This window comes from Salvelinus namaycush, unplaced genomic scaffold (assembly GCF_016432855.1).
Source record: "Salvelinus namaycush isolate Seneca unplaced genomic scaffold, SaNama_1.0 Scaffold880, whole genome shotgun sequence".
In the NCBI taxonomy this organism is placed as follows: Eukaryota; Metazoa; Chordata; class Actinopteri; order Salmoniformes; family Salmonidae; genus Salvelinus; species Salvelinus namaycush.
In genome coordinates this window covers 13746-26498 of record NW_024061620.1, presented here as the reverse complement: position 1 = coordinate 26498, position 12753 = coordinate 13746, and the positions used below count along the sequence as shown (strand labels likewise).

At 40.2% G+C, this 12753-nt stretch overlaps 3 non-coding genes and 1 pseudogene across 3 annotated transcripts; all 4 read right to left on the bottom strand.

The window, feature by feature from the left end:
* Positions 1–410: 410 nt before the first annotated feature.
* LOC120043256 lies at positions 411–560 on the bottom strand (annotated as a pseudogene).
* Positions 561–1253: 693 nt separating this feature from the next.
* LOC120043243 lies at positions 1254–1372 on the bottom strand. The gene has a single exon (XR_005476368.1). It is a non-coding gene; the product is annotated as a 5S ribosomal RNA (ribosomal RNA).
* A 5391-nt stretch (positions 1373–6763) lies between these two features.
* Positions 6764–6924, bottom strand: LOC120043260. The gene has a single exon (XR_005476376.1). It is a non-coding gene; the product is annotated as a U1 spliceosomal RNA (small nuclear RNA).
* A 693-nt stretch (positions 6925–7617) lies between these two features.
* On the bottom strand, positions 7618–7736 carry LOC120043236. The gene has a single exon (XR_005476361.1). It is a non-coding gene; the product is annotated as a 5S ribosomal RNA (ribosomal RNA).
* Between the last annotated feature and the right edge of the window lie 5017 nt (positions 7737–12753).

Genomic DNA, 12753 nt, shown 5'->3' with positions numbered 1-12753 from the left:
CATACAGTTCTTACACGTGTAATTGACATAAAAATCGAAAGAATTTCGAAAAACGGTCCAGAAAGCACTTTTTTAAGGGGGTGATAAGTTTTTGCCAAAACTTTCAAAATTTCAAAATTTCAAAATATGACTCTTGGGTCTTGACTTGCGTTACAGTAAGCCTATGAAAAATTAAGATGGAACACACTCGCCCACTATAGGATTTTTGGGGTGTTACACAGCTCATTTACAATATGGCATTTGTCATCAACTTTGGACGAAACAGCGCCGGATGTAATGTGAAATCCCACACAATCCCATCGTGTATATGGTCCGCTCGGTGCCAATAAGTTGCCATGTTATTTTGTACAATTGAGGGGGGACTTCCCTTACAAAGATATCAGGGTACAGCGCAAACGACCACTACCATAAATTTTGCAAACGACCACTACCATAAATTTTGCATTCGAGATTTCCACATTTGGAAAATTCAAAAGGGGTCAGCCCAGCCAGAGTGGAATGGCTGAGCCCCACACTGGGTCAACCACCTTCTTGATCACAGTATCTCTTCTGCTTAGTGGAGGGCAAGTCTCTCCAGTGCCAACATTTTCCGCTAACGGGAACCACTTTTTGTTGTGATAATATCATATCACATCGACCTGCGTTAAATGCCGTTTAGGAATGCACTTGCACACAGAGTGGTGAAAAAGTAGTTTATTTTGTTTACTAGATTATATCAGTGAACCACTAGATTCCCATCATGCAACACTGTCGAAAAAATCACCAATTACTTTTTAATATCTTAACCTATCTGATATCACAAATGTTTGCGATATGACGAAATACAATCACATTCAGACACACACACACACACACAGACAAATGCATGAAACCAATTGATTTATTATCGATAACATCTCAGATTCTCTTGTGCTTTTGATTTACTCCATAAAAGAAGGGTTGTAATTCCAACATGGAAAACACAGGGCCATCAGACACCAGTCCAGTTCCACTCCTCACCAGCATTATTTCCTTTGATCATTTGAACAGGGCGAGGGAGCACAGAGCACACACAAGCTGCATTCAGTAACAATATTCTTATTTGTCTTATGCATAAAAGGCAGTTGCTCCCTGACAACACAAGGAACTTTGATCGTATTAAAAGGGCAGGGGAGACTAGCCCATAGAAGCTGCATTTAGTCAATTCAGCATCAAATGCTTACTACAAGGCAGTGTTGCTGATGAAATAATGCCACACCCCCTAGTGGACAAAAGGCTTACAGCACCTGGTATTCCCAGGAGGTCTCCCATCCAAGTACTAACCAGGCCCGACCCTGCTTAGCTTCCGAGATCAGAAGAGATCGGGCATATTCAGGCTGGTATGGCCGTAAGCGAAGGTACATCTCTTGGTACACCATATAAAGTCAAAGTGAGTCTGATAAACAGACATTGCATTCTCACCAATTAGATAAGCAGCTTGAACTTTGGCTCACTCAAAAAGTGGAAGAAATTACATATACTGTAGCCATCACTTTTTAGCACAGATAGTTGGATGAAATACAAACAAACCTTGCAAACATTTCTAAGCGAGGGCACATATTTCAGCCTTGTGGGAAAAAACGGACAAATACAATGACTTCTGACAAATACATCATCAGCAACAGTTTCCCATGCAGCTATCCTACTAGCCACAATAAATACACAAAAGCTCTGGATGTTGAAAACCTATTGCATTGTTCTGTGCTAAGGAGGAACGCATGTATGGACAATTTCATATTGGAAGCGCATGGGGCGCGTATGACACATCATGACCGGGGGGGTTAGAGTGGCTTCTCAACTATCTCTTGATTGAAGTACCAGCGTGGCATAAATACAATGCTGCATTTCGCAACATAATGTTTAGACAAAATGCCAACAATGTTTTGCTACAAACAAATGTTTCCACCTTTCGATTGGTCCACAAAGTCTCTTTCACAACTGACTTCAAAGATCTCCATAAGCACAGTCGGTTGACTCAAGTCATCCTTAAGCCTGCCGCCAAGCAACAGTTTATCATTAACATACCTTAAGGGAAGTGTGAGACGGGAGCCATATGATCGGTGAAGATTCTCCCATTGCGAATGTACGGTCCCTTACTAGACGTCCGACTTCGTCTCAGAAAATCGCGGACGGCGTCGGGCCGAGGGCGGGGGGGAGCTCTTTCAGGAAGTCATCGAAGAAATCGTCTCGGACGTTCGGTCACCGTTTTATAAAAATAACAAATTTTTGACTTGGACTCCGCATTCTCGAAAATTCCCACAAGGGGGCAAATAAATCATATTGCAGGCGCACGAACACGGGGCAAACGAGCGCGGCCTTTTCTCCTAAACGGAAAATATTTCGAAGACGAAACTCGGCGAGCGTAGGTTTGGAGTAAAGGGAAGTTGGCCCCGAACAAGATGGCGTCGAGGCCTCTGCGCTTTTTGAGTTATGGCCATTTTTCTGGGATTAAAGGTCAAAAAACGCAAAGTAGGGTGCAATTTGACCGCTTCACGTCAAAGTACATAAGCATACGGTGTCAGGAAAAAAAGAACCAGCCGTTTATCTATCGTAATTTAAGAGAAATCGTACATTGTCCATTTGGTGATGTTCACGAAGAGGAATTTTTTTTTCAAAAAATTCACAGATCCAGTTGCAGTTTGTTCACACGAACATTTTTAAAGTGGGTCTCGAAGCTCTGCGAGAATTCTGTGATTTTATGTGATTTTATGAAGTAACACACACTCATTTAACCCTCTGTTAATAAGTCAGTTCTTAACATAAAGACTTAAAACTCAATATTAAATAAGAGCCTACCCCAAGGAGGGTATGTGTTCACGTTCAGCTTCCTATGTCAACTGGAAGTACCTTAAAATGGTGCATAGGGTCAGGTTTGAAGGGTAATAAAGGTCAGATCTTTTCAAAACTTCACTTGTGTGATTAGACAACCCTCATGAAGTGTAATCAGTCATTTTTCCCAACAGATGTCAAAGAAAAGCTCTCTCACACAAACACACACACACACAAAAAGGAAGGATGGAGTGAAAAAGTACGGTGCTTAAAGACACACAAAGCCTGCAATGGCATGACTATTATCTCCAGGCCGTGCCGAGTTCAACGAGATGCCCCGCTTGACCGTAGCTCGCTCGGTCTGAGCGCAGCGACCGTTACAAGAAAATGGACCCAAATGACCTTTTGACCTCATGTCAATTTTATTTGCTTTTGGGAGACAGAGAGAGAACCGTTAAGGTTAGAAGCACAATTTCACCTCAGGAATGTTCTTAAGGTCCTCCCGATCTGTGCAAGCCTAACCTTGACCTTGTGGCATTAACCCTTAACAGTTAAAAGCTGGTGTTTACATCAAACAATTTACAATGACATGTCGCTCCATAGGAATACATTGACTGCACCTCTCAATTCAACCTGAAGCCTATGTGGGTTATGAATGTCTTATGAACCTGTCTTTGATGTCAGTCCATCAGGCCACCATGAGGTCTACCTGTGTCGATTCTAAGCTTCCTGGAGCAACCGGAAGTGGTTAAATCACCCTAAAAGTGTTTGCCATAGCCAACCTGCAGTTTGAGAGAAATAGTGCATTCAGCCCTATGTAAATCAGTCAATTTTTAACATACAGACATAAAACTCAGGATTCTGTAAAAGCATACTCCAGTAATGATAAGTGTTTACTTGTAGCTTCCTGTGCAAACCGGAAGTGCCTTAATTGGTGTCAAATGGGCTGTTTCAAAGGGATAAAAATGTCAAATCTTTCCAAAACTTCATATATGTGAATAGACAACCCTCCTGAACTGTAAATCAGTCATTCATCCCATCAGATTAAAAAAAAAAAAAAAACACACCCACACAGAAATGATGGAGGGACACACTGAGGGGCTAAGAGGCAGACAGTGCCTGTAGTAGTTAGTTTTGTTCCAACTTTTAAAGAACCGTCAGACCTAGAGTTCTGAAACTTTACAAACCTGTTCTAGACCTCAGGTCGATTGTGCACGGTGAGTTATGTGGCTCTAGAAGGTTCTCAGACCGATAAACAGCCTCGTGTATTTGCAATGTTTTCAATTCATTTTGAGCTCAACGAAACTGGCGACATTTAGAAAAGTCCCAGAGTCTCAAGACTAGGTGCATTGAAACCGGCTCGGTCCATAGAGATGGACCTCAACGATTCTGTCCGATTGCTCATTCAAGCACCCCGTAGCAAGGCATGGAAAAAAGTGGATTTTCAGCACCAATTAGGGTTTTGCTCGGGCACCGAATGACCTATCGAGCCGAAACTTGGGATTCCAGGTCGCCTCACATAGGGCTAAACATAATGTGAATATTGGACCCGCAGCTAGAACATAACTACGTATTATTTGTTTTATTATGGTTTAAATAGAAGGCGCTGTGAATTTTGGGCCTGCTCTGAAATATGTGATAGTTGGCTTCTAAAGGAGTTGGTAAAAGTGAGTTTGGTGTCAGATGGTATCAGTTTGGTGTCTGAATATATCTAATTGACTGATGGACACCGACTTGCTACTTGACTTTTGTACATTTGCAATATGTTTCAACGGGGGGGTACCATCACAAAAAGCGACATGATGAAATTTAACACAACGAGCGATGGAGAGGAACCACTATCACTGCCCGGCCATCCTGAGGTCATCAGGACGTTGACTTTTGCATTTCTAAAGTATTTAAGAGAATGTACGTTACATTTGCAATATGATTCAACATCACATCATATTGCAAATGCACGTTAGATTTGCAATATGATTCAACACATCATATTGCAAATGTAACAGTGTGTGTTATGTTTGCAATATGATTCAACACATCATATTGCAAACGTAACAGTGTGTGTTATGTTTGCAATATGATTCAACACATCATATTGCAAATGTAACAGTGTGTGTTATGTTTGCAATATGATCCAACACATCATATTGCAAACGTAACAGTGTGTGTTATGTTTGCAATATGATTCAACACATCATATTGCAAATGTAACAGTGTGTGTTTGCAATATGATTCAACAGTGTGTTATGTTTGCAATATGATGTGATGTTTTTCACTGTTGAATCATATGCAAATGTAACGTGCATTCTTTAAATAAACCCTATGTGGGTTATGAATGTCTTATGAACCTGTCTTCAATGACAATCCATCAAGCCACTATGAGGTCTACCTGTGTTGATTCTAAGCTTCCTGGAGCAACCGGAAGTGATAAAATCACCCTAAAAGTGTTTTGCCATACCCAACCAGCAGTTTGTGATATATAGTGCATTCAACCCTTTGTAAATCAGTCAGTTCTTAACGTATAGACTTAAAACTCAGGATTCTGTAAAAGCATACCCCGATCAGGATAGGTATTTACTTATAGCTTCCTGTGCCAACCGGAAGTGCCTTAAAATGGGGTCATAGGTGCTGTTTCAAAGGGTTAAAAAAGTCAGATCTTTCCAAAACTTTAAGTGTGTGATTAGGCAACCTTCATGAACTGTAAATCAGTCATTTCTCTAAACAGATGTCAAAGAAAAGCTCACACACACACACACAAGTCCAAACTGTTCGTGCACCTGGTATTTTTTTGGGGTTACCAGGTGCCATGTTTCAAGATGGTTGAAATTGCGTTTAGGGAGCATCCAGACCTCCATACCCGCTCTGGGAGCACTATTCTACGGCCAAAAATCAATGGGGGCTGGCCTGAGTGTTTTATGGAGGTTTTCACAAAAACTCAGAAAATATTCTGTTTTTTTTCTGGAAAATATTTTATGTTTTTTCTTCTCGAGTCAATGGGGTACGGCCTGAGTGATTTATGGAGGTTTCCAAACAAAGTCAAAAAATATTCTATGTTTCATGTTTTGGGTTACCAGGCGTCATTTTTCAAAACGGTTTTAAATGCTTTTAGGTGTCATCCAGACGTCCATGGGAGCACTATACTACGGCCCCAAATCAATGGGTGCTGGCCTGAGTGATTTATGGAGGTTTGGGGGGTGATACGTTTTTTCTAATTTATTCACATTTTTGACTTCGTATTAAATCAGATTGCAAATGCACAAAACATATTCCTTAAGTACAAGTAAACATTTATAAAAAATTATGATAGTAAAATGTGACTAAAGTATTTTCATACAGTTCTTATACATGTGTAATTGACATAAAAATCGAAAGAATTTCGAAAAACGGTCCAGAAAGCACTTTTTTAAAGGGGGTGATAAATTTTTTCCAAATATTTGACATTTTTGACTTTTGACTTTTGACTTCCTATGAAATCACATTCCAAATGCACAAAACATATTCCTTAAGTCCAAATAAAAATGTAAAAAAAATTATGTTAATAAAATTTGACAAAAGTATTTTCATACAGTTCTTACACGTGTAATTGACATAAAAATCGAAAGAATTTCGAAAAACGGTCCAGAAAGCACTTTTTTAAGGGGGTGATAAGTTTTTGCCAAAACTTTCAAAATTTCAAAATTTCAAAATATGACTCTTGGGTCTTGACTTGCGTTACAGTAAGCCTATGAAAAATTAAGATGGAACACACTCGCCCACTATAGTATTTTTGGGGTGTTACACAGCTCATTTACAATATGGCATTTGTCATCAACTTTGGACGAAACAGCGCCGGATGTAATGTGAAATCCCACACAATCCCATCGTGTATATGGTCCGCTCGGTGCCAATAAGTTGCCATGTTATTTTGTACAATTGAGGGGGGACTTCCCTTACAAGGATATCAGGGTACAGCGCAAACGACCACTACCATAAATTTTGCAAACGACCACTAACATAAATTTTGCATAACATAAATTTTGCATTCGAGATTCCCACATTTGGAAAATTCAAAAGGGGTCAGCCCAGCCAGAGTGGAATGGCTGAGCCCCACACTGGGTCAACCAACTTCTTGATCACAGTATCTCTTCTGCTTAGTGGAGGGCAAGTCTCTCCAGTGCCAACATTTTCCGCTAACGGGAACCACTTTTTGTTGTGATAATATCATATCACATCGACCTGCGTTAAATGCCGTTTAGGAATGCACTTGCACACAGAGTGGTGAAAAAGTAGTTTATTTTGTTTACTAGATTATATCAGTGAACCACTAGATTCCCATCATGCAACACTGTCGAAAAAATCACCAATTACTTTTTAATATCTTAACCTATCTGATATCACAAATGTTTGCGATATGACGAAATACAATCACATTCAGACACACACACACACACACAGACAAATGCATGAAACCAATTGATTTATTATCGATAACATCTCAGATTCTCTTGTGCTTTTGATTTACTCCATAAAAGAAGGGTTGTAATTCCAACATGGAAAACACAGGGCCATCAGACACCAGTCCAGTTCCACTCCTCACCAGCATTATTTCCTTTGATCATTTGAACAGGGCGAGGGAGCACAGAGCACACACAAGCTGCATTCAGTAACAATATTCTTATTTGTCTTATGCATAAAAGGCAGTTGCTCCCTGACAACACAAGGAACTTTGATCGTATTAAAAGGGCAGGGGAGACTAGCCCATAGAAGCTGCATTTAGTCAATTCAGCATCAAATGCTTACTACAAGGCAGTGTTGCTGATGAAATAATGCCACACCTCCTAGTGGACAAAAGGCTTACAGCACCTGGTATTCCCAGGCGGTCTCCCATCCAAGTACTAACCAGGCCCGACCCTGCTTAGCTTCCGAGATCAGACGAGATCGGGCATATTCAGGCTGGTATGGCCGTAAGCAAAGGTACATCTCTTGGTACACCATATAAAGTCAAAGTGAGTCTGATAAACAGACATTGCATTCTCACCAATTAGATAAGCAGCTTGAACTTTGGCTCACTCAAAAAGTGGAAGAAATTACATATACTGTAGCCATCACTTTTTAGCACAGATAGTTGGATGAAATACAAACAAACCTTGCAAACATTTCTAAGCGAGGGCACATATTTCAGCCTTGTGGGAAAAAACGGACAAATACAATGACTTCTGACAAATACATCATCAGCAACAGTTTCCCATGCAGCTATCCTACTAGCCACAATAAATACACAAAAGCTCTGGATGTTGAAAACCTATTGCATTGTTCTGTGCTAAGGAGGAACGCATGTATGGACAATTTCATATTGGAAGCGCATGGGGCGCGTATGACACATCATGACCGGGGGGGTTAGAGTGGCTTCTCAACTATCTCTTGATTGAAGTACCAGCGTGGCATAAATACAATGCTGCATTTCGCAACATAATGTTTAGACAAAATGCCAACAATGTTTTGCTACAAACAAATGTTTCCACCTTTCGATTGGTCCACAAAGTCTCTTTCACAACTGACTTCAAAGATCTCCATAAGCACAGTCGGTTGACTCAAGTCATCCTTAAGCCTGCCGCCAAGCAACAGTTTATCATTAACATACCTTAAGGGAAGTGTGAGACGGGAGCCATATGATCGGTGAAGATTCTCCCATTGCGAATGTACGGTCCCTTACTAGACGTCCGACTTCGTCTCAGAAAATCGCGGACGGCGTCGGGCCGAGGGCGGGGGGGAGCTCTTTCAGGAAGTCATCGAAGAAATCGTCTCGGACGTTCGGTCACCGTTTTATAAAAATAACAAATTTTTGACTTGGACTCCGCATTCTCGAAAATTCCCACAAGGGGGCAAATAAATCATATTGCAGGCGCACGAACACGGGGCAAACGAGCGCGGCCTTTTCTCCTAAACGGAAAATATTTCGAAGACGAAACTCGGCGAGCGTAGGTTTGGAGTAAAGGGAAGTTGGCCCCGAACAAGATGGCGTCGAGGCCTCTGCGCTTTTTGAGTTATGGCCATTTTTCTGGGATTAAAGGTCAAAAACGCAAAGTAGGGTGCAATTTGACCGCTTCACGTCAAAGTACATAAGCATACGGTGTCAGGAAAAAAAGAACCAGCCGTTTATCTATCGTAATTTAAGAGAAATCGTACATTGTCCATTGGTGATGTTCACGAAGAGGAATTTTTTTTTCAAAAAATTCACAGATCCAGTTGCAGTTTGTTCACACGAACATTTTTAAAGTGGGTCTCGAAGCTCTGCGAGAATTCTGTGATTTTATGTGATTTTATGAAGTAACACACACTCATTTAACCCTCTGTTAATAAGTCAGTTCTTAACATAAAGACTTAAAACTCAATATTAAATAAGAGCCTACCCCAAGGAGGGTATGTGTTCACGTTCAGCTTCCTATGTCAACTGGAAGTACCTTAAAATGGTGCATGGGGTCAGGTTTGAAGGGTAATAAAGGTCAGATCTTTTCAAAACTTCACTTGTGTGATTAGACAACCCTCATGAAGTGTAATCAGTCATTTTTCCCAACAGATGTCAAAGAAAAGCTCTCTCACACAAACACACACACACACAAAAAGGAAGGATGGAGTGAAAAAGTACGGTGCTTAAAGACACACAAAGCCTGCAATGGCATGACTATTATCTCCAGGCCGTGCCGAGTTCAACGAGATGCCCCGCTTGACCGTAGCTCGCTCGGTCTGAGCGCAGCGACCGTTACAAGAAAATGGACCCAAATGACCTTTTGACCTCATGTCAATTTTATTTGCTTTTGGGAGACAGAGAGAGAACCGTTAAGGTTAGAAGCACAATTTCACCTCAGGAATGTTCTTAAGGTCCTCCCGATCTGTGCAAGCCTAACCTTGACCTTGTGGCATTAACCCTTAACAGTTAAAAGCTGGTGTTTACATCAAACAATTTACAATGACATGTCGCTCCATAGGAATACATTGACTGCACCTCTCAATTCAACCTGAAGCCTATGTGGGTTATGAATGTCTTATGAACCTGTCTTTGATGTCAGTCCATCAGGCCACCATGAGGTCTACCTGTGTCGATTCTAAGCTTCCTGGAGCAACCGGAAGTGGTTAAATCACCCTAAAAGTGTTTGCCATAGCCAACCTGCAGTTTGAGAGAAATAGTGCATTCAGCCCTATGTAAATCAGTCAATTTTTAACATACAGACATAAAACTCAGGATTCTGTAAAAGCATACTCCAGTAATGATAAGTGTTTACTTGTAGCTTCCTGTGCAAACCGGAAGTGCCTTAATTGGTGTCAAATGGGCTGTTTCAAAGGGATAAAAATGTCAAATCTTTCCAAAACTTCATATATGTGAATAGACAACCCTCCTGAACTGTAAATCAGTCATTCATCCCATCAGATTAAAAAAAAAAAAAAAACACACCCACACAGAAATGATGGAGGGTCACACTGAGGGGCTAAGAGGCAGACAGTGCCTGTAGTAGTTAGTTTTGTTCCAACTTTTAAAGAACCGTCAGACCTAGAGTTCTGAAACTTTACAAACCTGTTCTAGACCTCAGGTCGATTGTGCACGGTGAGTTATGTGGCTCTAGAAGGTTCTCAGACCGATAAACAGCCTCGTGTATTTGCAATGTTTTCAATTCATTTTGAGCTCAACGAAACTGGCGACATTTAGAAAAGTCCCAGAGTCTCAAGACTAGGTGCATTGAAACCGGCTCGGCCCATAGAGATGGACCTCAACGATTCTGTCCGATTGCTCATTCAAGCACCCCGTAGCAAGGCATGGAAAAAAGTGGATTTTCAGCACCAATTAGGGTTTTGCTCGGGCACCGAATGACCTATCGAGCCGAAACTTGGGATTCCAGGTCGCCTCACATAGGGCTAAACATAATGTGAATATTGGACCCGCAGCTAGAACATAACTACGTATTATTTGTTTTATTATGGTTTAAATAGAAGGCGCTGTGAATTTTGGGCCTGCTCTGAAATATGTGATAGTTGGCTTCTAAAGGAGTTGGTAAAAGTGAGTTTGGTGTCAGATGGTATCAGTTTGGTGTCTGAATATATCTAATTGACTGATGGACACCGACTTGCTACTTGACTTTTGTACATTTGCAATATGTTTCAACGGGGGGGTACCATCACAAAAAGCGACATGATGAAATTTAACACAACGAGCGATGGAGAGGAACCACTATCACTGCCCGGCCATCCTGAGGTCATCAGGACGTTGACTTTTGCATTTCTAAAGTATTTAAGAGAATGTACGTTACATTTGCAATATGATTCAACATCACATCATATTGCAAATGCACGTTAGATTTGCAATATGATTCAACACATCATATTGCAAATGTAACAGTGTGTGTTATGTTTGCAATATGATTCAACACATCATATTGCAAACGTAACAGTGTGTGTTATGTTTGCAATATGATTCAACACATCATATTGCAAATGTAACAGTGTGTGTTATGTTTGCAATATGATCCAACACATCATATTGCAAACGTAACAGTGTGTGTTATGTTTGCAATATGATTCAACACATCATATTGCAAATGTAACAGTGTGTGTTTGCAATATGATTCAACAGTGTGTTATGTTTGCAATATGATGTGATGTTTTTCACTGTTGAATCATATGCAAATGTAACGTGCATTCTTTAAATAAACCCTATGTGGGTTATGAATGTCTTATGAACCTGTCTTCACATGACAATCCATCAAGCCACTATGAGGTCTACCTGTGTTGATTCTAAGCTTCCTGGAGCAACCGGAAGTGATAAAATCACCCTAAAAGTGTTTTGCCATACCCAACCAGCAGTTTGTGATATATAGTGCATTCAACCCTTTGTAAATCAGTCAGTTCTTAACGTATAGACTTAAAACTCAGGATTCTGTAAAAGCATACCCCGATCAGGATAGGTATTTACTTATAGCTTCCTGTGCCAACCGGAAGTGCCTTAAAATGGGGTCATAGGTGCTGTTTCAAAGGGTTAAAAAAGTCAGATCTTTCCAAAACTTTAAGTGTGTGATTAGGCAACCTTCATGAACTGTAAATCAGTCATTTCTCTAAACAGATGTCAAAGAAAAGCTCACACACACACACACAAGTCCAAACTGTTCGTGCACCTGGTATTTTTTTGGGGTTACCAGGTGCCATGTTTCAAGATGGTTGAAATTGCATTTAGGGAGCATCCAGACCTTCATACCCGCTCTGGGAGCACTATTCTACGGCCAAAAATCAATGGGGGCTGGCCTGAGTGTTTTATGGAGGTTTTCACAAAAACTCAGAAAATATTCTGTTTTTTTTCTGGAAAATATTTTATGTTTTTTCTTCTCGAGTCAATGGGGTACGGCCTGAGTGATTTATGGAGGTTTCCAAACAAAGTCAAAAAATATTCTATGTTTCATGTTTTGGGTTACCAGGCGTCATTTTTCAAAACGGTTTTAAATGCTTTTAGGTGTCATCCAGACGTCCATGGGAGCACTATACTACTGGCCCCAAATCAATGGGTGCTGGCCTGAGTGATTTATGGAGGTTTTGGGGGGTGATACGTTTTTTCTAATTTATTCACATTTTTGACTCGTATTAAATCAGATTGCAAATGCACAAAACATATTCCTTAAGTACAAGTAAACATTTATAAAAAATTATGACAGTAAAATGTGACTAAAGTATTTTCATACAGTTCTTATACATGTGTAATTGACATAAAATCGAAAGAATTTCAAAAACGGTCCAGAAAGCACTTTTTTTAAAGGGGGTGATAAATTTTTTCCAAATATTTGACATTTTTGACTTTGACTTTTGACTTCCTATGAAATCACATTCCAAATGCACAAAACATATTCCTTAGTCCAAATAAAAATGTCCAAAAAATTATGTTAATAAAATTTGACAAAAGTATTTTCATACAGTTCTTACACATGTGTAATTGAACATAAGGGGTGATAA